The sequence below is a fragment of the Hyperolius riggenbachi genome, chromosome 6 (assembly GCF_040937935.1).
Source record: "Hyperolius riggenbachi isolate aHypRig1 chromosome 6, aHypRig1.pri, whole genome shotgun sequence".
Taxonomy (NCBI): Eukaryota; Metazoa; Chordata; class Amphibia; order Anura; family Hyperoliidae; genus Hyperolius; species Hyperolius riggenbachi.
Window position 1 is genome coordinate 347,236,502 of NC_090651.1, and position 27,248 is coordinate 347,263,749.

The 27,248-nt window shown below is 46.2% G+C and overlaps 1 protein-coding gene across 3 annotated transcripts in view; it reads right to left on the reverse strand.

Annotated features, from left to right (window-relative positions):
- Positions 1–27,248, reverse strand: part of LRRC4B (leucine rich repeat containing 4B) — a 249,544-nt gene that overhangs the window by 194,258 nt on the left and 28,038 nt on the right. For 2 of the 3 annotated variants that reach the window (XM_068241550.1, XM_068241552.1), the window contains one exon: positions 5,589–5,685. The exons of the other annotated variant lie outside the window; for it this stretch is intronic. The gene's annotated coding sequence lies outside the window, so the exon portion shown is untranslated. The remainder of the gene's footprint in view (positions 1–5,588; positions 5,686–27,248) is intronic. 3 annotated transcript variants of the gene reach the window in all.

Sequence of the window (27,248 nt, forward strand, 5' to 3'; positions counted from 1 at the left end):
ATAAATTTTCTATGTTTTAAACGTTTATACTTTTTTGTGTGCTTGGAGGAGGTAAGTCCACCACTGCCTCTCCATGTTTTAAAAGTTTTATCTATTTTTTCTCTTTTGGCTCCTCTCTTTACCTTCAGTACAGTCCGCAGGACGTCCGATGACGTCAGCGCGACCAGAGACACACATTGGAGCGCACAAGAGCCCGACCTGGAAGCAGGCCTGGCCAGGTCGGGTGAGCCACTGGAGAAGACCGGGAGTCTCCGGAGCGTCGTCGAGGGCACGTCCTGCCTGCCACAGGCTGGAGGAAGCCCCAGGTAAGTGGATTTGTATTTTTATTTTTTTATCTCTCTCCGTGGATTCTTCCTTTAAAAAAAAAGATAAACAGATAACTATGAAGTGGGATGGCTCTGGGTTCAATAGAGCCTTCACGGTCCCAGCGGTCCAGCGATGTCATCCCCATTTAAATCCACTGCCACGGGAGGCCACCGGAAGTCTTCGGGAGCCTGAGTGTTCCCGAAGATGGGCGGCTCTGTACTGCGCATGCATAAGCACCGAGAGAGGGCGCTCGTGCATCTGCAGTACGGAGCTGTCTATCTTCTGAAGTTCTGGGTTTGAATACTGCTACCGGGGGATTCAGTGCTGGAACGTGGGGACTGTAGGAGGAACGGGAAAGCTCTATAGGAACCAGAGCCTTCCCTCTCCTTAGGTGAGTACCGGTTTGTTTTGGGGAGGTTTTAGCTTAACATTCGCTTTAATGCAAATTGCCGTGAAATAATATAAATATTGATATTCATCTTTTCCTGGGGGGTTGTTTATTCTCACAAGTTTGCTTCAGGCAGCAGAAAGTCTGGAAACTGCCCTGCGTCCCCCGTTACAGAGTAGTAACCTCACAGCGCGAGATCTTCCAACAGAACAAAACTATCTACCCAAAAGACCTGTAACCCCGCAACTCATTACGCAGACCTGAAATAATCCATCAGAAAAAAAAATCAAATATTCATGTGCCTCTCGAGATGACCATTGTCCAATGAGCTGCTTCTTCTAATCACATACGATTGCTACTGAATGTGGCTGCCACAACATCAAGCTGCATGCTATTTACATTTCATTCAGGGATGGTCGTAGTCGCCATCTTTGCTACGCTGGAACTACGCGTAGTTTTACGCAATTACACTTCGCCAAACTATGGCTTCAAAATCACATATTCACTTTGTATGCAATTCGTAGACTACGCGTTAAAATACGCAATTACGCGTACTGGGAAGCATAGTGTATGCGGATGCTTATGCCCGTAGGCAGAACATTTTACGCATTAATTCCTATGTGAAATGCTTATATATGGTAACTCTTCTATGCGTACATTCCCCTTTCCAACGCGTAAACTTGTAAGCATACAATCGCACGCGGAAAATTAGCCGCGAGTGACGCATTCGTAGTTCACTACACAATGCACATGTTAACTATGTAAGCTATGCGTAGCGGTACTTCCCAACCCGTAAATTCGTAAGCGTAGTTTTGAAACTTCACTACGAACTACGATGCGTAGATGCGAACTACAATGCGTAAATTCGCAGTGGCGTAGTTTCTGCTCATCCCTGATTTCATTGCTTGCAAGTCAGCAAAAAAAGCATCTTACTGATCACTAGAGATGGCCCAAACTGTTTGACGGTGGACAGCTCCCGGGGTTTGCGTTGGCGGACGAACACGTGGCGCATTTGACCAGCCCCCATACATCATCATGAAGCCAAACTTTGACCCTCACCACAGAGTTAGCAGGCACATGGCAGCCAATCAGCTATCCCTCCCTCCTGGACCACCCTCCTCCCCCCCCCCCCCATAAAAACACCAGCACGGCAGACATTTTACACTCTGCCTGTGTGCTGTGTGAAGGAGTGTAGGGAAAGAGCGGTGCTGCTAAAAAGGATAGCGTTAGTTAGGCCACAGTGTCCTGATCAACCACCAGTAGCGGAATATAACCCAGAATTTCTTCTTTGCGCTAAAATATTATTTACAGCATATAAATATACTAACACCATTTTTTTAAAGTAAAACAGCATTCAAAGGGTTACATCACAGGACTGACTCTTCTGCAGGGAGAACCCGCATCCGAACTGCTTGTAATCTTATCTTGTGTACACAGTCTTTATTTGATACATTTATGTAAACATTCTCTGGCTGTGCAGGACTTCAGCTGATGAGTGCTGAAGTGAAAAACAGATCAGAAATGGCAGCATTTAAAACAGAATGACAACAGTTATAACTAAAAAAACCCAGCAGCTTTCAAAGTAAATTAACTGAACTTTGGGAAGTTATAATATCTGAATGAATATTAATACTTGTGCACAAAAGCAAATATGATAATTGTATGGGTTATAAAAAGTAGGAAAACACATTTTTGTTGAAAATGTTGTCAGAGTTTTAAACTGCTTTAAGGGTTGGTTTATTTTTTTTCTTGCTATTGTTATATTGCAGTTTTGTGTGTCCACTGTCCAGTGCAGCTACTTTAGCTGTTGGACACAGGTGTGCACAGTGCTGCTAGTGCGTCAGTAGTACCTTCCATTATAGCCCTCATAAGAGCTGGTTTATTGTTTTTCTTGCTATTGTTATATTGCATTCTGTGTGTCCACAATCCACTTTAGCTGTTGGACACAGGTGTGTACAGTGCTGCTAGTGCTACAGTACCTTCCATAATAGCCCTTATAAGGATAAGTTTATTGTTGACACTGTCCAGGTGTTAGGGCCTTTTAAACAACTTTTCCATCCATTTTGTGGCCAGAACCAGCCCCTATAGAGGTTATAATTCCCCCACCCATTGAAGTCTATGGTGGTTCACCCGTTCTCAAATATTTGCAGAAGGTTCATGTTCGCGAGCCCAAAAATTTGATGTTCGCGACATTACTACTGATCATCTGTATTAACCATTGACCACAGATGCGTATAAGAAAAGGACAATATGAATATATGATTGAAGCAGTCACTAAGTGGACTAAATATATATATATCTATATATACTGTATATATATATATATATATATATATATATATATATATATAATGACAAGGCTATATATACTCTGTACAGCACTGCAGAAGATGTCGTTGCTATATAAATACCTTAATATATATATATATATATATATATATATATATATATATATATATATATATAAATATATATATATATATACGAAACTCAACAATTCTTCTTTGCTCTAAAAGATTCTTTGCAGCATAAAACCTACTACCAGAACAACAGCAAAAAAAAAAAAAACTGGTAGCAGAATAGCATTCAAACAGTTAAAGTGGACCCAAAATAAAAATACAAGATTTCAGCAATAAAATCTATTTTCTAAATTATAATAATAAATAGCAGCCATATTGCCGGGACAGAATCCGGCAAAATGCTGAAGTAAGTGGTGTTTGTCAAAGGAGGAATTGCTAATGGCTGCCACCTGTATAGACCTAGTTATGAAAAGAAAAGGGTGAAAAGCATGCATAGAAATGCTCGTAGGCTCGAAGGAGTGTTTATTTATCTTTGTATGTGTCAGAGTGGTGCAACTAAATATTTTAAATTAAAAAAAATGGTTTGGTTTGGGTCCGCTTTAAAGGGAACCTAAACTGAGAGGGATTTGGATGTTTCCTTTTAAACAATACCAATTGCCTGGCAGACCTGCTGATCTCTTTGGCTGTAGTAGTGGCTGAATCACAGACCTGAGACAAGCATGCAGCTAATCCAGTCTGACTTCAGTCAAAGCACCTGATCTGCATGCTTGTTCAGGGGCTGTGGCTGAAAGTATTAGAGACACAGGATCAGCAGGAGAGTCAGGCAACTGGTATTATTTTAAAAGGAAAAATCCATTTCCTTCTCAGTTTAGGTTCCCTTTAGGCTGCTTTCACAGTGGGACGTTACAGGCGAACGTTAGAGCAGCCTGTAACGCAGCCCAACTCACAGTAATGAAAAATCAATGGGCTGTTCACAGTGCCCACGTTCAATGACAGTGCAGCATGCGGTGCGTTATACGCGGTTTTAGCCGTGTTAGACTGTTTGCACATGCTCAGTAATGTTGTTTTTTTGTTTTTTGAGTGCAGGAGAGGAGGAGGCGAGAGTCCGTTATTGTGCACAGCCACATGGCTAATTAATATTCACTGCACTGCAGTGTTTACTTCCTGGAGCGGCAGCTTATTGGCTGGCGGGAGCACGTGATGCGGAGTATTCCGATCACGTGGTCTCCACAGTCTTTTGACGCATGCGCCGTTTTCGTTCTATCACTATCGAACGAAAACGGTGCACCAAGAGCCGCATAATGCGGCTCTACGTAGCATCCACCTTTAGCACCACCATGCGTTGCGTTAGGGGAATGTTATGCGATCTTAATGTCCCCTGCAACGCAATGTCCAAGTGTGAAAGAGCCCTTAAACATAGAATATTCTTCTACCGAAGTTGAGGCAGTGATTACATTATCTTGTTTATTTTTCCTTATCAGTCACTATTAGTAAGCATTGCTGGAAGTGTTTCAGCTGAACACAAACAGAAAATGTACACGAAGACAAATTCTCACTGGATACATTATAATATATAAATACAGCAGCTAGGCAATAAACTGCAATGGCAGCTTGCAGAGCAGATAAACTATACTTTGGGAACTTGCCATTTGTAAACGGACAATGATGCACAAAAGCAAATATAACTGTATGTGTAATAAAAAGTAGGGAACCATGTTTCTTACTGTGGAGTTTGATCCCGCTAAGCATCTGAGATGAAAATAAACTGGCAAGATAAACAATTGTATCTATCCTCATCCTAAAATGCCTATTTTTAGATATCCCACAGTTTTATTTTATATTTAAATCTAGTTTTTAAGTTTTTTACTGCTTCATTGTCTCTGCTCATTAAAGTATGTAAGAGCTAACATCTATGAACTATGGACTCCTTTTATCTATTTCCTGCTCTCAAAAGCCATTTACTGCCAGTGAGGGGTAAAAGCCATTTACTGCCAGTGGGGGTAAAACTATAGTCTGACCAAGTCCCAACCCAGACAGAAACTATCACTTGCATGCCTGAAGTTTAACTCTTTCCGGCAGAGAAAGAAAAAAAGGAACACAGCATAGTCATTTGTGTGCTTGGCACTGTACATACACATGTCTAGTCATCATGTCACATTGCGTCCTTTAAAGAGGCACTTAAGTCTCTCAAAAAAAAATGCGTTTTACTCACCTGGGGCTTCCCTCAGCCCCCTGCAGCCGATCGGTGCCCTCGCCGTGTCTCTGTGATCCTCCCGTCCCCACCGGCGACCACTTCCGGTTTCGCCGTCAGGACCCGACAGGGTGGGAACGCAAGAAGGCCGCAATAGCAGCAATATTGTGATTGTTTTTGTGGCTGGGAACGCGAATAATTACTCGTGTTCCCAGCCTGTCGGGTCCTGACAGCGAAACCGGAAGTGGTCACCGGCGGGGACGGGAGGATCGCAGAGACATGGCGAGGGCACCGATCGGCTGCAGGGGGCTGAGGGAAGCCCCAGGTGAGCAAAACTCATTTTTTTTGCGAGACTTAAGGTTCACTTTAAGCACCAGTGTGCTATATCAGTTGAAAGACTTACCTCAAGAGGTCTGCCCACATCCTGGACCCCAGCTTCATGGGAGATCACAAGAAACTCTACATTCTTCTAAGAGAGGAGGAATCCGTGTGGAAAATGCCTGCAAAATACAGGAAAGTATCTCTAACCAAGAGGAAGAAAGCTGGAAACTGTCCCTCATTACCTTCTTACTGAAAACATTGCTGCAGCGCTTATCCATCATATCTTTATCCATCCCCTATGATACCATTCCAGCGCTACGCCCTGCTAACTCTCCAACCTCCCAACCATGTCACTGAATCTGCTATTGTTAATGTAACTTCTGACTTACTAACTGCAAACACTGGAGGTTAGTGTTTCATGGTCGCTCTTCTTGGCCACTCTCCCAGTTTATGATGATGACTACTGACCCCCATCTTCTAGAGCAGCTTCCCTGCTCACTTGTTATAAAGAGCTGTGATTTCTTTCATTGACTGTAAGGGCCCCTTTTCCACTAACAATCACTAGCGTTTGGGCTAAACGCTAGCGATTGCGATTCAGCAAAGTCCTACATTTTCCCAGCGATTGCGATGACGATTTTGCTATGCAATGCACTGCATAGCAAAATCACGGCAAAAATTGCTCCGTGATGCGATCGCGCTTTAGTAAAAAACAAATCGCGGTAGTGGAAATTACCTACCGCGATTCCTAAGTTAATATGCAAACCGTAGCAATTTAAAAAGCACTAGCGATTTGCGATTCAGCATCACAATCGCCGCTAGTGGAAAAGGGCCCTAAGTGTAGAAACCAGGCCGAATCCGCAGAGTGTCACCGCAGGCAAATCGTGCGGGGAAACTCTGCTATAGGAAATAATGGGGCTGCTGGCCGAATCGCTTGCCCTAGCGATTCGGCCAACATTGCCATCAGTTTTTGTGCGGGAGCCAGTGAATTCCATAGCTGTGCATGGCATGGCTTCTGGGATTCGTCTGCGTACCAGCAGACCCAGAAGTGTCGCCGCGCGTCTCGCAGACACGCGCGGTGGTTAGTGGAAACGGGCCATAAGATATTACCTAGAGCCCTCTCAGGCTGGATTCACACTCATGCTTTGAGATGCACTGCAACTCAACGCAATGCATTTAAGTGTAAACCCAGCCTCAACAATTAAAGTGAACCCCAAGTGAAAATAAACTGATGATATAAACAATTGTATTTATCCTCCTACACCTAAAAATGACTTTTTTAGATATCCCATGGTTTTATTTATATTTAAACATTTACAAACTAGATTAAATGTGTTGGTGCCTCTGCACAGTGACAGCCTAATGAGCGCTCTAGCATTAGAAAAAGGTCAATGTATTTTATCTCCCCTGCTCTCTGAAGTTGTATTCTGCCAGGAAAACTTTTATGGTTGTAATTTGCTTATCAGTGATGTTTACTATATTCCTGACAAGATACAAGGCAGAAGCTGTCACTTCCATATCTAGAAATTAACTCTTTCAGGCAGCAAAATAAAAAAGTAAAACAGCCTGGTTATTAATATGTTTTGTGCTGTACATACACATGTTTATCTCATCATGTCACATAAACGTTATTGCATTAGAAGTATGTGTGAACTCGCATCCATGTACTCCCATCAAGGTTAGGGTCACTAAGGTTAGGGTCACTAAGGTTAGGGTCACTGTACATCAGAATCTGTGTTTTACTGTACATAGTGTTAGGGTCACTGTACATAGTGTTAGGGTCACTGTACATAGTGTTAGGGTCACTGTACATAGACAAGACAAGGCACAGAACATTTACATCATATTTTTCTCCTGGTGGACTCAAAGCGCCAGAGCTGCAGCCACTAGGGCACGCTCTATAGGCAGTAGCAGTGTTAGTGAGTCTTGCCCAAGGTCCCCTCACTGAATAGGTGCTGGCTTACTGAACAGGAAGAGCCGAGATTGGTACCCTGATCTCCTGTGTCAGAGGCAGAGCCCTTGACAGTACACTATCCAGCCACTACGTAGGGTTAGGGTTACTGTGCATAGGGTTAGGGTCACTATGACTGCGATTAACTAAGGAAAAATCCCTAAATGAGTTCAGACCAATCCGCACATCCACTCCAAACACACCACACAGGACTCACTGACTTCAAAGGGAATTTACCAATTCAGTGTGTAGTGGTGGCATAGATCTGTGGTCATCCAATTTGGAGGAGCCAATGGTTGCTGCCAGGTGTACCTAAGTAATGTGTAATGTCTGTTGTAATTCCCTGTTCTGACGCCGACTCTTGAAGCATACACCCAGCTTACTCAGGCATCGGGTTGTCACCCTCTGAAGACTTGATCTTCCTTAGTCCCACAGGGCCGTGTTTCTTTTTGTTTTCCCTATAATCACAACAAAAAGACTTCCATTCCCACATTTTTTTCTCTCCTTACCCCATCTCTGTTGGAGTACTGCAAGGGTCTGTCTTTAGACCCTTCCTTCGTACAGCTATTATCTTGGCAAATGTATTAGTGCAATTTCAAGTAAACATTTTTCAAAGTTTTTATATAGGTGTTTCAAGCCCTACTCCATAGAGCCAAATTAATCCATGCCATGCACTGATGAGAATCAACCAATCCGAAACAGTCTGTATGCATGCTGGATTATTATGGCTCTGTACAAATTAACTAACTGACACATCATTAAATTCCAGTGGTTCTGGAGGTGTGTTTAGCTTCTAAGGGCAACAATGGATAATTTGCATATATTCAGCAGTGATGCACTGGGAGACATCTCGAGCTCACTCCAACCTGAATTATCACAAATTCTTTCTGTTTTAAGAAAGCAAACTTTTGTTTTTTATATAGATAAAACATTCTGAGCCTTTTTTTAGCTGGGACTTATTTATTTATGGCCAAACAAAGCACAAATCTACGTAGGAGTACTGTATTGAGTCCAAAGAAAAACAAAAATAACAGAAACTCCACGGTTCATTGAGTTTTATTACATCCAGGCAGCATATTTCTACCTAGCATAAGTCATCTCACAATTATAGCCAATGGAACAACATGCTTGTATAAATGTAAACAGTACCTATAGTTCATCATAAGAAATGCAGTTATTTCACCATAGAGTATCTCCAGTCCTAACATAACCCCATGGAGAGCATGCAGCAAATATTTACTAGGGATGAGCAGACAACGTCCTGACTTTGATTTTGCAGTGAATTCGGCACATTTTTGCTTAGCAAAAATTGCAGCCAAAAGTTGCCATTTTTTCTCATTTGCATTGCAGTCTACGGGGCCAATTTTTACAGTTCATTGCATGCAAGGCCCCCGTACATAATATCAACGCCAAATTTGGTATGCATATCAAGGCTATCCCAGGGAACATGTCAAAAAAGACAAAAAGAATGTTTTTGAGAACATGTAATTGTAAAATGTAGAGGGGAAAACACATTTGGATTCAGCGCCACGGAAGATGTTGCGCTATATAAATCAATAATAATTGCAGTAGTAGTAGTCTCAATATTTTTTTGCCATGCTTTAATCTCTAAGGCTAGGTTCACAGTGGGATGTTGCGTTGTGGTGCGACATTGACGTCACAATGCAAAATTAAAACGCAACCCAACAAATAAGTTGTAACGCTTGTTAATGCTGCGTTACAGCATACAGGAGATACATTGAAGCAAACGGGCAATGAAAATTATGCTTCCCACTAACTTATCGCGTGCTTTTAGGGCTCAGCCACACTATAAGTGCTTTCAATTGATTAGCTCTTTGAGCGCTTTTTAAAAATTGCTCCCAATCACTTTCATTAAAATCGCTGTAAAAAGCATGTAAAAATGTATGCGATTTGTACCACGATTTTAATGAAAGAGAAGTGCCTATAGTGTGGCTGAGCTCTTAGAGGTAACACACTTCAGCAGTGTGTTACCAGAAAAGCAACATTTACAAAGCGATGTTAACGTCGCACTCTGAACGTCACAAAACCTTATCATTGCAGTGCAGTACACTGCGTTATGTGACTTTATAACGCGGGACCATAATGCCCCGCTGTGAACCTAGCCTAAGGGCCTGGACACACTAGCATGCTTCTGTTGCTGAAAAACAAACAGAAGCATGCTAGTGTGTTTAAGCACTAAATCAGCTTTCACACTTATGCAAATTCCACATACAATTTTCCACATTTTATTTAATTTACATGTTCAGACGCTGGATCAGCTCTCCTCTCCCACTTTTCTTCCTCCCCCGTGGCACTGCAATCCTAACATCCTTTACTTAGTCCCGATCACATATGACATGACATGTGACTGGGACCCAGAGGATGCTGTCAGCATTGCAGCCCCACCCGGTGGTGGAAGAGCGGTGATGGAAGAAACTCTTCCACCACCAGGTGGCGCTGCAATGCTGACATCTTCTGGGTCCCGATCACAGGTCATACGATGTGATCTGAAACCAGGAGATGTCAGAAATACAACGATCGCTCGGTGGAGGAAGAGGAAAGCCGATCCAGTGTCCAGAACAGGTAAATGTGAAACTGCTCCCTGTGCCCGCTCTGCATCGGCTGCTCTCTTCCATATTGGTTGGCCTTCAGCATTCTGAGTGGTTCTGAAGATGGGCTGAGGATTTTAAATGCTGTAAGCAATCTTAATTCTACTGTATTTTTCTACAGTGCGGGGGTGTGTGCGCGCAACCTAGTGGACAGTGTAATGCGCAGCGGGTTATATTCCCCCAGGCGCCGCTCTCCTGTCTGCATCTCTGTATTACAGCAGCGCTTCCTGCGCGGCTGCTGTAAGGAAAGGAAGGAAGCAGGGCAGCGGCTTCCTGTAGCGGCGACATGCATCGCCGTTACCATGGGAACCGCTGCCCTGCCTCCTTCCCTTCCTTATAGCAGCCGCGCAGGAAGCTCTGCTGTAATACGAGATGCTGCAGACAGGAGAGCGGCGCCTGGGGGAATATAAGAGAAGAAGCGGCCGCCCGCTCATAAGGTAACAGGAGTGGCGGCCTGCGGGGGCAGGAGGGCGAGGTGACAGACCCGCCGCGGCCCAAAAGAAAACTGCCCATGGACCACCAGTGGGCCGCGGCCCAGAGGTTGGGGACCCACGCTGTAAGGTACAATCAGCTTTGAAAATAAAAATGTACTCATCAGCTCTCCCGTAAATCTAAAATGTTCTTAAAACCCGCCCCCAACCCCATTGGCCAAACCGGAATAGTGTTTTTTTCCTTACTAAACAGATCTGGAGCTCTGTGGCCGCTCCCACCTGTGTTGCCGTGGCTTGCCCCCACTCAACGCCACCAATCAGACCATGGCCAACAAGCTAAAGGTGGGCCATGGCAACACAGGTGGGCGTGACCCAACACAGGTGGGCAAAAACGGACATGGCGGTGTTAAGAATATTTATAGGCAGTGGCGTAACTAGAAATCACTGGGCCCCCCTGCAAAACTTTTGATGGGGCCCCCTTGGGCCCCATGTTGTGCAGAAAACGTGTGCAGAAAACTGAGAGATGAGTGTGCTCCTAGCCCCAGCTTATTACACTCACTCTGTCCATCTCTCATGGAGCAGAACTGTCTCTGCAGACTTCTCCAGCATCACTACAGTACAGAGCACTTGGGGAGGGGTAGAGAGGTTGGGGGCTGGGAATTGTACAGATGAGCCTGCTTCACACTGAATAGGATTGTTTGATTCGTTATCAGTGGCTGAGCAGATGCAGTCAATAGAACAATTGTGCAGAGAATAGAAGAAGCTTTTCCTCTCCTTGCCCTTAGTTGTCAGTCTCTCAGGATGGGGCTTCTGGGCTCCCCTGCAGCAGCATCCCTTGCAGTGTCTATTGTTATGCCCCTGTTTATAGGGGACATAGATTTACAGGTGACATGGCAAGTCAATTAAATTTTTAATAGCTGAGTATTCCTTTGACATATTCCCTCGGTTAGCCTTGATATGCATACCTTTGCAATCAACCTCATCAATGTAAATTCAAGAAATGGCGAACATTTTACAGAACTGACTATAATTTCACAAAAAAGTACGTGTTTGATTAATTTTGCTCATCCTTGTTCTTTACTACTGAAAATTCCATCGCACCTCTCCTTCACTGCTAAATATACTTTCCAACCAGACCACAGACCCTCAATTGGCTCTATTCACAAAAGTTCTCATACAGGACTTATTTATCACCTAATTGATAAAAAATAACCTTTCAGCACACTTACAAGCAAAATAATAACTCAAAGTAAGTTGTTCCTGATTAATTTCATTTCAATGACAATTGTACTTCTTTTGCCTTAATTATATTATATTTTTGCTCTTTGGGACCTTGATGCTGTATTCACAGTGGGACATTGCAGTTAAATGCGACGTTAAAGTCGCAGTGTGTCTGCGTTAAGAGGTAGCGCACTGCAAGCAGTGAGTTACCACAAAGCAACATTTTTTATGCGACTTTAACGTCGCACTGTGAACGGCCCATAGGGTTAGCACTGCAGTGCGATAAGCTGCGTTATAAGACTTTATAACGCGCGACCATAATGTCCCACTGTGAATGCAACCTAAAACTGCAACATAGATAACACAAAAACAGAGGAAAACAGGTGCAAAAGCTTTGTGAATCATGCTTGTCAAGAACCGGCCCGCGGCACGCCTGCGTATACGGTTCCCGACTGCGGGTTTGACCAGATTAAGCGGGGAACAGCCTTATTTAAGCTACAAACAAGGCTGGAACCCCTCAAAACACCTCTCACTGCCACCACTAGCGTTGCTAGACACTTCCACTCTGCTGTCGAGTCCTCAGCGCGCACTCCGCGTTTTCGTATTTGGGTCAGCTTTGCGCTTAGGCCAAATACGGGAACGCCACGCACCCACACACACACACAGTTGCAATCTTACACTGTCGTGAAGCAAAGACCCACTAACAGTCGTTCCGAACGATACTGTTAGCTACTCGCACTGGCGTTGTTCGTACGTTGGGTCAGCTGCGCGCTTAGGCCAACGTATGACAAACGCCCCCACACACAATGCAATTACAATTTCCTACGGTAGTGTTGCTCAAGCGTACAATTAGGCATGAACTTATACACGGTTACACTTCAGTCTCTTCTAGGCTATGAGTGTTAGTTTAGTACGGCAGAAGTCAAACTTATTAAATAATAATTTAATATTCCAGAAAAAACATCGAACAGTGCAGAACTGAATATATACAAAAAGATTACAAAAAAACAAAGTAAAAATAGTTACAAGATAAAATGTACAAAGATAACACACACGGATATTTGCGTAAAAATAAACGGGGGAAAAAAGAACGTTACCAGCTTAGGTTAGAACGTTGTTTGACGGGAGGACGCCGTTTCGACCAGGAGTCGCGATCCTCCCTAGCTATTCGCTACCTCCGAGAGAAGATGGTCACTAGGCATTTGCCTCTGCTTTTTATACTCTGAGCTACGCCTGGAGGCTGCAACTTACTTGGGGAGGGGAGGAACTAGGTTTTAATTAAATCTCAGACATATTCCATTTCCAGGTAAAAGTCTACTATACATCAAAGATTGTGAAGTTAGGCTTTCAACTCCAGGTGAAAACTTGATTAAGGCGTTTTCCTGTCTCCGTTCTCAGACATAAATGGGATTTCCAGAGATCCACATACACAAAACAAAAGACTTCCTTCACTTCCAATCTCCCCAGGTTACAGGTGACAATTGATTAAGGCTTTCACATTGCAGCAGGATGTCCTGTGTGATAGGTGACTGGTCGTATTCACTGAAGACCTCTTTAGATGCAAATGTAGGTCTAGTGACCCACCCACACAAATACAGGAACAGTCAATGAATCTAGCCTGCATCTCTACACCTTTGACATACCACAGCAGATATAAAAATGGGAAAATGAAAATATATTACTGTATTATCCTTAACAGCATCAGCACCCCAATATATCTCCACACCTCCGCCGTTAACTTGGTGCAAGGCAGACGATCTTCCCAGATCATCCTGCCAGCACCTACACTGTTGGTTCTGCTTGACGGGACAGCCCGTCCGCATTCCCATGATTGCTCCCCTTCCAGATGGCGCTGGCAGGTGAATCTAACGCATCATCCTGCCAAAGCCTACATTGACGGCCTGGCCGGGTGGGAAAACCCTTTAGCATCCTCAGGAGGGTTCCCCACCTGTCAGTTAGCTCCAAGCTACACGACTGGAAAGCTAGGTCAGGTTGCTGCAATGTGTCGTTGCCCTTGGCAACCTGACGTAACCAACTAGGGGAATGTGGGTCAGTGGCGACCGTGAATTCGCAACCATAGAGACTGTGCTGCAACTGGGGAAGGGTTCCAACCGTCGCTACACGCACTCTCTCTATAGTGGCAGGAGCTATCTCTCGGTCCCTTTGGGGAACGAGTATCTGCCGGTCTGCCTCCTCCACTTCGGACAGCTCCGAGGGAATAACTTCCCAGAACCCTCTCAACCTGCCCCTCCCAGCTGGTGACCTGCTGGCTAGCCCCCTGAGCTCTTCCAGGCTGCTGTCAAATCGAACAGCCCCAGAGAGCTCAGTGCTGCCTGTCACACATTCTAGGAAGGCTGCAGACGGAGAGGCTCCTGGGCCATCCGGGCCAGGTTCCGAATTGGATGTGGCTGACCCAGCAACATTTGCCACTTCGGTGGACAGTCCCTCTGCTGTAGACCCGCTAGCACTGCGGGTTACCACTGCAGCTGAGGGAGTGCCCACCTTACACACATCATAAATCACGTCACATTTTGTCTTAAAACCATCTGAAGGGGAAAGATCTGGCCTGGTGCCGTCTGCCCCTTCAGTGGACAGTCCATCTGCTGCAGCCCAGCGAGCGCCGCTGGTTACTCCGGCAGCTGACGGAGTGTCCACATGACACACAGCATTATGTAGCACAACACATATGCCATCAGCATTATCATCCCTACATATATTGTCATTTGGGACATCACATAAAACCTCCACATTATCTGTATCATTACACACATTGCTACTCAGCACTTCACAATTATCATCAACAGTTCCTGCATCGATCGCCTCGATAGTCCGTGCGTCATAAATGACATCATCAGTTTCTGCATTCTCTGTGTCAACAGGTCACACTCCAGGCCTAGGCACTGGAGACTCACTAGGGCTGGCTCCTAGTACACAGTCCATAGCCCCTGGGGCCTCTCCAGCACTCCCCACTTGCACAGCATTATCAAACAGTACCTTGCAAGAGTCCAGAACTTCTGCTGGGGATGCAGGCTCCACAGGGTTTGGAGTAGGCTCATACCGGGCCACTAACCGTCCCAGGTCAGTACCCAGCAAAACGTTGGTGGGGATTTTGTCAGTTACCCCAACTTCTTTCAGTCCGCTGCCGGCCCCCCAATTCAGGTGGACCAAGGCGGTGGGTATGGCTGGGGTGACACCCCCAATTCCTCTGACAGCAATCATTTTCCCAGGTATGTACTGCTCCGGGTTCACAAGCTGGGGATGTATGAGAGTCACTTCTGCTCCAGTGTCTCTCAGCCCAGTGGCAACTGTACCCCCAACCGTGACAAGCTGCAGATTCTCTGCATAGCCAGTAGCATTCCTGGTAGCACACAAAGCCGTTGGGACTTCACTGGGGTTTGAGGCCTCACTGGATTTTGGGGCCTCCCTCTTCCTCTCTGGGCAAGTCGTGCGGATATGACCCACCCTGTCACATACAAAGCATTTCCGAGTGTCAGGTTGCTTGAATCCAGGAGACAGCGGTGCTTGCCTCCTCTGGGTGCTGGGTGAAACCGGTTTAGCCATCTGTTCTCCTCTCCAGCTGGGTGTAGTAGTCCTCCGGGACTCAGGTGCTCTATGGGCGGTGTAGGCATCGGCCATTTCCGCAGCCTCATCCACTGTCTTTGGTTCTCGATCCAGCACAAACAGCCGGACCTCAACAGGACAGGTGTGTAGGAACTGGTCTTTTATCATCAGCTCCTTCAGGGCATCCAAGGTTTCAACTGACAGTCCTTTTAGCCACTGCTGGAAGGCAGTGCGCAGGTTGCACGCGTGATCCAGGTAACTGTCATTAGGACCTCGCTGCACTGTCCTGAAACGTTTTCGATACACCTCTGGCGTGAGGTGGTATCGTGCAATGATGGCTTTCTTAATTGCCTCAAAGTCTGTTTCTTCCTCCTGGGGGAGACTCACAAACGCCTCCAGGGCCTTGCCTCTCAGCCCTGGGGTGAGGTATCTTGCCCACTGCTCACGGGGCACCCCATACTGCCGACAAGTCCTTTCAAACCCCTGTAGGAAAGTGTCTATGTCAGAGTCCTTGTCCATAGCGGGGAACTTATCCAGGGGGATTCTGTGGACTCGCTCACCTTCGCGTTCTGCGGGTCCAGCAGACCGGTTCTGCTGCTGAAGTTTAGCCAGCTCCAGCTGGTGTTGCCGTTCAGCTCTTCCCTCCTCTGCCCGGAGTCTGTCCCTCTCGGCCTGGAGTCGCTGGGCAGCTTGTTCCCTCTCTGCTTGCCGATGTTCCAGAATCAGCTTTAGGCGCAGTTCGGGCTCAGCCGAACCTAGTAGCTGTAGGTCGGCTTCCAGAGATGTCATCTCCGTGTTAGGTGGATCACCCAGGACATCGTCTCCACTCGCATCCTGTGGCGGGAGCGATTCCTCCTCTGGCGTGTCGTGAGCTGCATCTGCTGACGTTGAAGCACGGGCGCGTTCTGCCTCATCATGCTCCTCGAGCGCACGAAGCAACTGCTCCTTAGTCTGGCCGCTCACCGTCTCGATGCCTTTGTGCTCACACAGGTTGAGTAGTATCTCTTTGTTTTGCCTTGCATAGCTGGATGCTTTCTGAGCCATCGTGTTGCAAAAAATAAAAAGAAAAAAAGGGGGGGAAGGGAAAGCAAAACACCAAGTGTGTATCTTTGAACAAAAAAAAACGTATATAGTTTCTGCACTGAGTAGACTTCTGTAGGCTAGTTGCTTCTAGCAAGCTTCCAGCCTTTAGTACTCAGAATAGCGAGCTAAACTGCGTACTAATGTACTAAACGATCCCACCACTGCCAGCCAATTATGTCAAGAACCGGCCCGCGGCACGCCTGCGTATACGGTTCCCGACTGCGGGTTTGACCAGATTAAGCGGGGAACAGCCTTATTTAAGCTACAAACAAGGCTGGAACCCCTCAAAACACCTCTCACTGCCACCACTAGCGTTGCTAGACACTTCCACTCTGCTGTCGAGTCCTCAGCGCGCACTCCGCGTTTTCGTATTTGGGTCAGCTTTGCGCTTAGGCCAAATACGGGAACGCCACGCACCCACACACACACACAGTTGCAATCTTACACTGTCGTGAAGCAAAGACCCACTAACAGTCGTTCCGAACGATACTGTTAGCTACTCGCACTGGCGTTGTTCGTACGTTGGGTCAGCTGCGCGCTTAGGCCAACGTATGACAAACGCCCCCACACACAATGCAATTACAATTTCCTACGGTAGTGTTGCTCAAGCGTACAATTAGGCATGAACTTATACACGGTTACACTTCAGTCTCTTCTAGGCTATGAGTGTTAGTTTAGTACGGCAGAAGTCAAACTTATTAAATAATAATTTAATATTCCAGAAAAAACATCGAACAGTGCAGAACTGAATATATACAAAAAGATTACAAAAAAACAAAGTAAAAATAGTTACAAGATAAAATGTACAAAGATAACACACACGGATATTTGCGTAAAAATAAACGGGGGAAAAAAGAACGTTACCAGCTTAGGTTAGAACGTTGTTTGACGGGAGGACGCCGTTTCGACCAGGAGTCGCGATCCTCCCTAGCTATTCGCTACCTCCGAGAGAAGATGGTCACTAGGCATTTGCCTCTGCTTTTTATACTCTGAGCTACGCCTGGAGGCTGCAACTTACTTGGGGAGGGGAGGAACTAGGTTTTAATTAAATCTCAGACATATTCCATTTCCAGGTAAAAGTCTACTATACATCAAAGATTGTGAAGTTAGGCTTTCAACTCCAGGTGAAAACTTGATTAAGGCGTTTTCCTGTCTCCGTTCTCAGACATAAATGGGATTTCCAGAGATCCACATACATGAAAAGGGTACTATAGCACACACACAAAACAAAAGACTTCCTTCACTTCCAATCTCCCCAGGTTACAGGTGACAATTGATTAAGGCTTTCACATTGCAGCAGGATGTCCTGTGTGATAGGTGACTGGTCGTATTCACTGAAGACCTCTTTAGATGCAAATGTAGGTCTAGTGACCCACCCACACAAATACAGGAACAGTCAATGAATCTAGCCTGCATCTTTGACATACCACAGCAGATATAAAAATGGGAAAATGAAAATATATTACTGTATTATCCTTAACAGCATCAGCACCCCAATATATCTCCACAATGCTCAAAGCCCTGGCTTCAGGTCCAGAGTAGCTGCAAAAATATCTAATTATGGCTACAAAAACAAGACGAAATTCTTCAGTACACAATGACAGCTTTGCTCCTTAAAGGGAACCTGAAGCGAGTAAAATGATTTAAAATAAACACATGACGTAGCTGTAAATGAATATTACATACTAACGCAGACATGGGCATACTTGGCCCTCCAGCTGTTGAGGACAATATTTTGTCAGAACTGAAATATACCAGTTGCTGTCAGTTATATATCAGCAGCTGTCAGTTACAACTGAATGTGCAAGGTAATGTCCATGTTTCCCTATGGCTCAAGTGGGTGGTATTACAGTTTAACAGTGTGCTGACCAGGAAGCTGTTGTGGGGTAATGGCCATTTTTAAAATGGAGGACAGAGAATTCCATTAATCACAGTGGACAAATGGGACGCAGGAGAGAAGAAAGAGATTGAGGAGTAGACTACACAGGAGGGAAGTATGACCTGTGTATGGTTATTTTGAATTTTTATTTTAAGTTCAGGTTCTCTTTAAAGAGGAACTCTAGTGAAAACAATGTAATAAAAAAGTGCTTCATTTTTACAATAATTATGTATAAATGGCAGCAGGAAAACGGGCTGAGTGTGGACAAAAAGGCCGCTACCATAGACTCTAATGCAATTATCGTTAATGTAGTGGAAAAAAAGCAGAGAAAAGGGTGCTGTGATAAGTATCGTTATCAACATTAGAACATAAGCAGTAAGCGTTTTGAGCAGGGAATACTTCTCCTCCTTTCCCCTTGAGATCAGCAACAATCATTGACAACGCTAAATTTGGGGGGTGATAGCGTGGCGTTGGGGGGCAGAGAGCGGTGTAGTGGGGACACCGAGGCATGTCATGAGGCAGGGAACATACCTCTGTGTCCCATCTGTACCCTCCCTTCCCCCCATCCCCACCGCACCACCCCGGGTACACTTTAACCCTCTGGGCGATACAATAAGATCGCCTAGGAGGGGGCACAGCACTTTTTTTTTTATTTTTTATTTCTTAAATCATGTAGCGATAGCCGCTGCCCAGCGGCATCCCCCCACGATCAGAGTAAGCAGGAAATCCCGTTCAGAACGGGATTTCCTGCTGGGCTTCCCCGGTCGCCATGGCGACCGGGCGGGATGCGCGTCGTGACGTCAGAGGGAGTCCCAATCCACCCCTCAGCGCTGCCCGGCACTGATTGGCCAGGCTGCGCAAGGGGTCGGGGGGGGCTGCGCAGCACGGCGGCGAGCGGCGGATCGGCTGCGAGCGGCGGCGATCGGAAGTTACACGCAGCTAGCAAAGTGCTAGCTGCGTGTAACAAAAAAAAAATTATGCAAATCGGCCCACCAGGGCCTGAGAACTCCTCCTGCGCGACATACCCCGAGCTCAGCTCGGGATTATCGCTCAGGAGGTTAAAGCAATGTCTGTGCTCCTCACAAAATGAGGTTTCATGTGTGCCACCGTAGTGTGCATGCACGGGACCTCTGCAGTGTGGGTGTGCGGTGGTGGGGTCACGGCTGCAGGTGCAAGCGGGGAGGCGCAGTCGCGTGCATACATAGTACGGCGCCACACACATCTACCTTATCAAAGCAAACAACCTAGTTCTCATTATCCTGCCTCCCGAGTTTTTGAAATACAGTATGAAAGAGGGACACTTAAAGAGGAACTCCAGTGAAAATAATGTAATAAAAAAGTGCTTCAATTTTACAATAATTATGTATAAATGATTTAGTCAGTGTTTGTCCATTGTAAAATCTTTTAAATCCTTAATTTACATTCTGACATTTATTACATGGTGACATTTTTACTGCTGGCAGGTGATGTAGCTGCTGCTTGTTTTTTTGGCAGTTGGAAACAGCTGTAAACAGCTATTTCCCACAATGCAGCAAGGTTCCCAGACAGGAAACTGCCAGGAGTACATACTCAAGAGTTTCTTGTGGGAGGGGTTTTACCACAATATCAGCCATACAGCGCCCCTTGATGGTCTGTTTGTGAAAATAAATAGATTTCTCGTGTAAAAGGGGGTATCAGCTACTGATTGGGATAAAGTTCAATTCTTGATCGGAGTTTCTCTTTAAAGCAATCCTGAGCTGAAGCTCGGAAACAAAATGAGATATTCACCTAAAGAGAGGGAAGCTTCCCTCGCTACTCAGATGTCCCCTGTTGCGGAGCGCTGCACCCCTCCAGATCGGGATTCCTGTCTTGCAGTATGGCTTTGCCGTAGACACACGAGCACGGCCGTGCATGCACAGTGCTTACTGCGCATGCATGGGAGGACTCGCATGGCCACTGGGCGGCCATTCTGCAGGAAAATTAGCTGCACGCGCATGATAGGATTGGCGAGAATGCCTTGTTGCTAATCTTCAGGGGTCCGAGCTCAGCGAGGGGGGACATTAGAATACAGAGGGAAGAGTAACTAAGCAGCTCGGGGTGCCCCAAACCACTAGGAAAGTATAGGGGACTAAAAGAGACCGAAAAGCCCTCCTACTAAAAAGCATTGCTTGGTGTGATTTGCGATACTTGCGATAATTCAACTTTAAGGAACATCTGTGGTTACCTACAATGCACTGCTACATGTGGGGTTGATGTGGCTGTGTAAAATTTTAAGCTATAGGCGTGCTTTACACCAGCTGTTCTGGATGCTAGCCTGGCTTCTGGGGTATAAAGCAATTATTTGCATATTCAGTAATGGTGCATTGTGGGTAACCACAGATGTTCCTTAAAGTTGAATTATTGCAAGTACCTTCTGTTTTAAGGAGGCAAATTCTACCAAGCATCTCTTTAAGTATCAAATGTTGTACCTGAGCTTCAGATTGGGTACACTTTAAGCCACACCCATGCCACTACTCCCTATCCACACCCCCGCCACACCCCTAGTCACATATACCATACAGATTTCATAAGAAAAATATATGAATTTAAGGGATGGGAATACCGTTTAGAGTCAATTAAACACATTTGTCAGTAGATAAAATACATATATTTACTTGAGACCTGAAAGAAGGACACATGAGGAGAAAAGAGCGACGACAGGGGGCTTGGGTTACCGAAGAGGGACCGCTCTTCAAAAAGAGGGACAGTTGGGAGTTATGCATTAATGTAATGAGCCTAATGGCTAGCATTTAAATCCTTTCCTTTCCTTCCATTACATATATTAACCACTACAGGTAGTATTCCCCTTATGGACTAGCACAATGTTCACACTTCAGAGCACCTCCCATTCTTTCGCCAATAACTTTATCACTGCTTATCTCACCAAAAATATCTATATTCTGTTTTTTTCTGCCACCAATTAGACTTTCTTTGAGTGGTACTTTTTGCTAACAATTATTTTATTCTAAATGCATTTTAAGGTGAATAACAAATTGAAAAATGCAGTATCTCTCAGTTTTCAGCCATTATACATTTAAAATAAAACTTTGAACTGTGGATAAAACTCACACGTTATTTGCACTGGTTATTACAACATTGAAATTATGTAAGGGGTTAATTAACTGGGATTTTTTATTTATTTATTCAATATAATGTATATAGGGAGTCTTTTTTCTTTCTGGCCATTACATGCTTTACTTTCACTCTTGAGAATGACCAATCGTTACAGGCACTTTGATCGGTAAATGGAAACAAATGTTCCCATTCACTAATCAGTGTGCTGACCTGCAGCAATAAAAACATGCGTAAGAGTGCAGACCAGCCGAGGTACTTATATCTAGTGGTGCTCAGCAGAGCTCGAATATTCGAGTAGCTCGAATATTCGAGCTCTTTTTCAGCTATTCGAGCTCGGTATTCGAGCTCCGAATAGCTGTAGCTATTCGAATGGGCTATTCGAGAACACTCGAATAGCCCATTCACTATTCGAGCTATTCGAGCAAACCGGCGCTATTCGAGCTCGGTACCGAGCTCGAATAGCGTCATAGCCCAGATTGATGTGCTTAGAGCCAATCAGAGGGCTCCCAGGCCCTCTGACGGCAGCCAATCACAGAGGGGGACCCTGGCCAGCCCCTACCCTATAAATAGCGGCCGCCATGTTCGGGTTTTCCATGCTTGCCTGAGACTTGTACAGAGAGAGATCTGCTCCTTTGTGCTTTGGCTTAGCAAGTGCTCTATTGTGTTCATTTACCTAGCGTTTTTGCTCACCTACACCTGCCATATACACCTGTATTGTTGTTATTTAGATAGACATTGTATTTTAGTTAGTAGCTTGTGTGTTACATTAGAGACAGGCAGCTGCTGCAAGCTTACAGGTTTAGGCCTCAGGGGGGCCTTGCCTCTGTGGGCAGCTGTCCTCTGTTTATTTCTCTCATCATCTATACCAGTATTTCTGCTGTCCTTTACTAATAGTATTGTAGTTATACTGTACTAGGAGTAGGACACTCACTGACTGTCACTGTTTATAGGCTACTAGCTAGCTCCTGCGTGTGTGCACTCACTCACTGTCTGTGTGTACACACACTCTATTTCCTTCTGATTACTGATTGATTATTGTTAGTTGTACTTACTTACTACTTACTCTTACTGTACCCGTAGGGACACTCACTGTCACTGTTCATATAGGCTACTAGCTCCTGCGTGTGCGCACTCACTGTCTGAGTGTACACACACAACACACACTCTATTTCCTTCTGATCGCTGATTGATTATTGTAATTAGTTAGTTCTACTTACTGTTACTACTTACTCTTACTGTACTAGGAGTCTAGGACACTCAGTCACTGTGTTCATAGGCTACTAGCTCCTGCGTGCGTGCACTCACTGTCTGAGTGTACACACACCCACACTCCATTTCCTTCTGATCGCTGATTGATTATTGTTATTAGTTAGTTCTACTTACTGTTACTACTTACTTACTCTTACTGTACTAGGAGTCTAGGACACTCAGTCACTGTGTCCATAGGCTACTAGCTCCTGCGTGCGTGCACTCACTGTCTGAGTGTACACACACCACCCACACTCCATTTCCTTCTGATCGCTGATTGATTATTGTTATTAGTTAGTTCTACTACTTACTGTTACTACTTACTGTACTAGGAGTCTAGGACACTCAGTCACTGTGTCCATAGGCTACTAGCTCCTGCGTGCGTGCACTCACTGTCTGAGTGTACACACACCACCCACACTCCATTTCCTTCTGATCGCTGATTGATTATTGTTATTAGTTAGTTCTACTACTTACTGTTACTACTTACTTACTCTTACTGTACTAGGAGTCTAGGACACCCAGTCACTGTGTCCATAGGCTACTAGCTCCTGCGTGCGTGCACTCACTGTCTGAGTGTACACACACCACCCACACTCCATTTCCTTCTGATCGCTGATTGATTATTGTTATTAGTTAGTTCTACTTACTGTTACTACTTACTTACTCTTACTGTACTAGGAGTCTAGGACACTCAGTCACTGTGTCCATAGGCTACTAGCTCCTGCGTGCGTGCACTCACTGTCTGAGTGTACACACACCACCCACACTCCATTTCCTTCTGATCGCTGATTGATTATTGTTATTAGTTAGTTCTACTACTTACTGTTACTACTTACTGTACTAGGAGTCTAGGACACTCAGTCACTGTGTCCATAGGCTACTAGCTCCTGCGTGCGTGCACTCACTGTCTGAGTGTACACACACCACCCACACTCCATTTCCTTCTGATCGCTGATTGATTATTGTTATTAGTTAGTTCTACTACTTACTGTTACTACTTACTTACTCTTACTGTACTAGGAGTCTAGGACACCCAGTCACTGTGTCCATAGGCTACTAGCTCCTGCGTGCGTGCACTCACTGTCTGAGTGTACACACACCACCCACACTCCATTTCCTTCTGATCGCTGATTGATTATTGTTATTAGTTAGTTCTACTTACTGTTACTACTTACTTACTCTTACTGTACTAGGAGTCTAGGACACTCAGTCACTGTGTCCATAGGCTACTAGCTCCTGCGTGCGTGCACTCACTGTCTGAGTGTACACACACCACCCACACTCCATTTCCTTCTGATCGCTGATTGATTATTGTTATTAGTTAGTTCTACTACTTACTGTTACTACTTACTGTACTAGGAGTCTAGGACACTCAGTCACTGTGTCCATAGGCTACTAGCTCCTGCGTGCGTGCACTCACTGTCTGAGTGTACACACACCACCCACACTCCATTTCCTTCTGATCGCTGATTGATTATTGTTATTAGTTAGTTCTACTACTTACTGTTACTACTTACTTACTCTTACTGTACTAGGAGTCTAGGACACCCAGTCACTGTGTCCATAGGCTACTAGCTCCTGCGTGCGTGCACTCACTGTCTGAGTGTACACACACCACCCACACTCCATTTCCTTCTGATCGCTGATTGATTATTGTTATTAGTTAGTTCTACTTACTGTTACTACTTACTTACTCTTACTGTACTAGGAGTCTAGGACACTCAGTCACTGTGTCCATAGGCTACTAGCTCCTGCGTGCGTGCACTCACTGTCTGAGTGTACACACACCACCCACACTCCATTTCCTTCTGATCGCTGATTGATTATTGTTATTAGTTAGTTCTACTACTTACTGTTACTACTTACTGTACTAGGAGTCTAGGACACTCAGTCACTGTGTCCATAGGCTACTAGCTCCTGCGTGCGTGCACTCACTGTCTGAGTGTACACACACCACCCACACTCCATTTCCTTCTGATCGCTGATTGATTATTGTTATTAGTTAGTTCTACTACTTACTGTTACTACTTACTGTACTAGGAGTCTAGGACACTCAGTCACTGTGTCCATAGGCTACTAGCTCCTGCGTGCGTGCACTCACTGTCTGAGTGTACACACACCACCCACACTCCATTTCCTTCTGATCGCTGATTGATTATTGTTATTAGTTAGTTCTACTACTTACTGTTACTACTTACTTACTCTTACTGTACTAGGAGTCTAGGACACCCAGTCACTGTGTCCATAGGCTACTAGCTCCTGCGTGCGTGCACTCACTGTCTGAGTGTACACACACCACCCACACTCCATTTCCTTCTGATCGCTGATTGATTATTGTTATTAGTTAGTTCTACTTACTGTTACTACTTACTTACTCTTACTGTACTAGGAGTCTAGGACACTCAGTCACTGTGTCCATAGGCTACTAGCTCCTGCGTGCGTGCACTCACTGTCTGAGTGTACACACACACCACCCACACTCCATTTCCTTCTGATCGCTGATTGATTATTGTTATTAGTTAGTTCTACTTACTGTTACTACTTACTTACTCTTACCGTACTAGGAGTCTAGGACACTCAGTCACTGTGTCCATAGGCTACTAGCTCCTGCGTGCGTGCACTCACTGTCTGAGTGTACACACACTAAATTTACTTGTGATTACTACTACTGATTATTGTAACTGCTAGTTGTACTTCCTGACTGTTAATACTTACTTACTGTACTAGGGGACACTCACTCAGTCACCTCACCAACCAACCCACTCCATTAAAGTACCCCACTTTTCACCCGCCCTTTTACAAAACTTTTGTCTATACGCCCAAAACATTGAAGATGTCTGGAAGTGGCAGCCAGCGCGGTTTGGGCAAGGGGAAGGGCAGCAAGGGAATCAGGAAGAGAGGGAGCAGCATTGTGGCAAGCCGCGGCCGCGGGCGCGCCACCATGCACAGTTCCGCAGCAGCAGCAGCAGCGTCAGTGGCTAACATTCCTCCCATAGCCACTGGCCGTGGACGCCTTGGGCGCCGCCCAGGAGGAGCATCTGCAACTCACGCTGCAGAGACACAGCAGCAGCAGCGTGTAGCACCTGCTCCCATTTTCCTCCAGCCGGGTCGGAAACGTCCCATTGAGGAAAAGGATGCAGACACTGTGGTGCAACTCATGACGGAGGATGAGCAGCCCGCCATCAGCTCTGCATCCGAGGCCTCCACCCTCACCACCACCACCCCTGTTCGCAGCAGCCGCCCAGCAGGGCCTGGGGAGGAGGCCAGTTCACCGTCAGTCGCCGACCTGTCACTCAGCACTCTTTTGACCCCAGGCATGATGAGTCAATTGAATGCTGTTGTTGGCGATTTGGAGGAGGAGATGCTGATGGGCACTTTGGGGGAGGAGGGATTGGACAGCAAGACTGTGGCGACAGTCAAGCGTCCCATCCATGCATCAGCAGAGGAGTTTGGGGGGTCATCATCAGAGCAGGACATGTTTCAGGAGGGGCATGATGATGATGACCCGGTGACAGACAGAGACTGGGTGCCAACACATCCAGAGGATGTCGTCCTCAGCAGCTCTGAGGAGGAGGAGGAGGATGCGGTTGTGGGCCTTGCAAGGAGGCGCATCATTGCAAGCATTGGCAGCGTCCCACAGCCTGCTGGTGTCTCAGGCTCAGCAGCAGCAGCAGCAGCATCAGCCAGTACCACCACCAGCCGCACCCAAGACCCCCCCCCCCCCCCCAACCACCACAGGGAAACAGGCAGCAGCGCTTCCATGCCGTAGGGGGATGTTTTTGTCACCAATCTGGCGGTTTTTCACCATGCCCACAGTGTACAGCAAGTACGCCACTTGCAACCACTGTCAGCGGAAGTTGAGCAGAGGTGCAGACCCCTTGAAGTTCAGCACCAGCTCGCTGATCAACCACCTTTCTGCGAAACACTTCCACCAGCATGAGGAGTTCCAGAGGCTGAAGGCATCTGGTGCTGGCAGTGGCACCAATCCCATCACTGCACAGCCTTCAGCAGCAGCAGCAGCAACAGCAGCCACCCGCCCTCCTGCTCCTCCAGCAGCACCAGCAGGAGTGCGGAAACGCCCTGCTCCTCCCCCCTCTGCAACTCCTGCCGCCGACACTGAGGCCTGTTCTGGCAGCCAGTCCTCAGTGGCCTCCTCTGCTCCGTCTGCTGATTCCCGTGCCAGCAAAAAGGCACGCCAGAGCCTTTTGAGCGAGTCCTTCCAGGGGGTGGTTAGGGCTCTGCCTCCCAGCAGCCGTCGCGTGCGGCAGCTGAACGGCTTGCTGGCACGGGCCATGTGCTCCCAACTCCTGCCGTACACGCTCGTGCAGGAGGGGAGCGACATGCGGGCGCTGCTTGCTTGTGCAGCCCCAGACTGGCAGCTCCCCAGCAGACACTTCTTCGCCCGCAAGGCCATTCCTGCACTGCACCGCTTTGTGATGGCCAATGTGGAGCGAGGGCTGGAGCACGCGGTTGGTGAAAGGGTCCACGTCACCATGGACTCCTGGAGCAGCCGCTTCGGGACAGGCCGCTACCTGTCCTTCACTGTCCACTGGGTCAGCTTGGTGGAAGGGGGTGAGGATGGGAGAGCAGCAGCGGGCACAGCAGCAGCAGCAACACAGTGGGTGGTGCCACCCCGCAGGGTCAGGGGAACTGCAGCGGGTTCCTC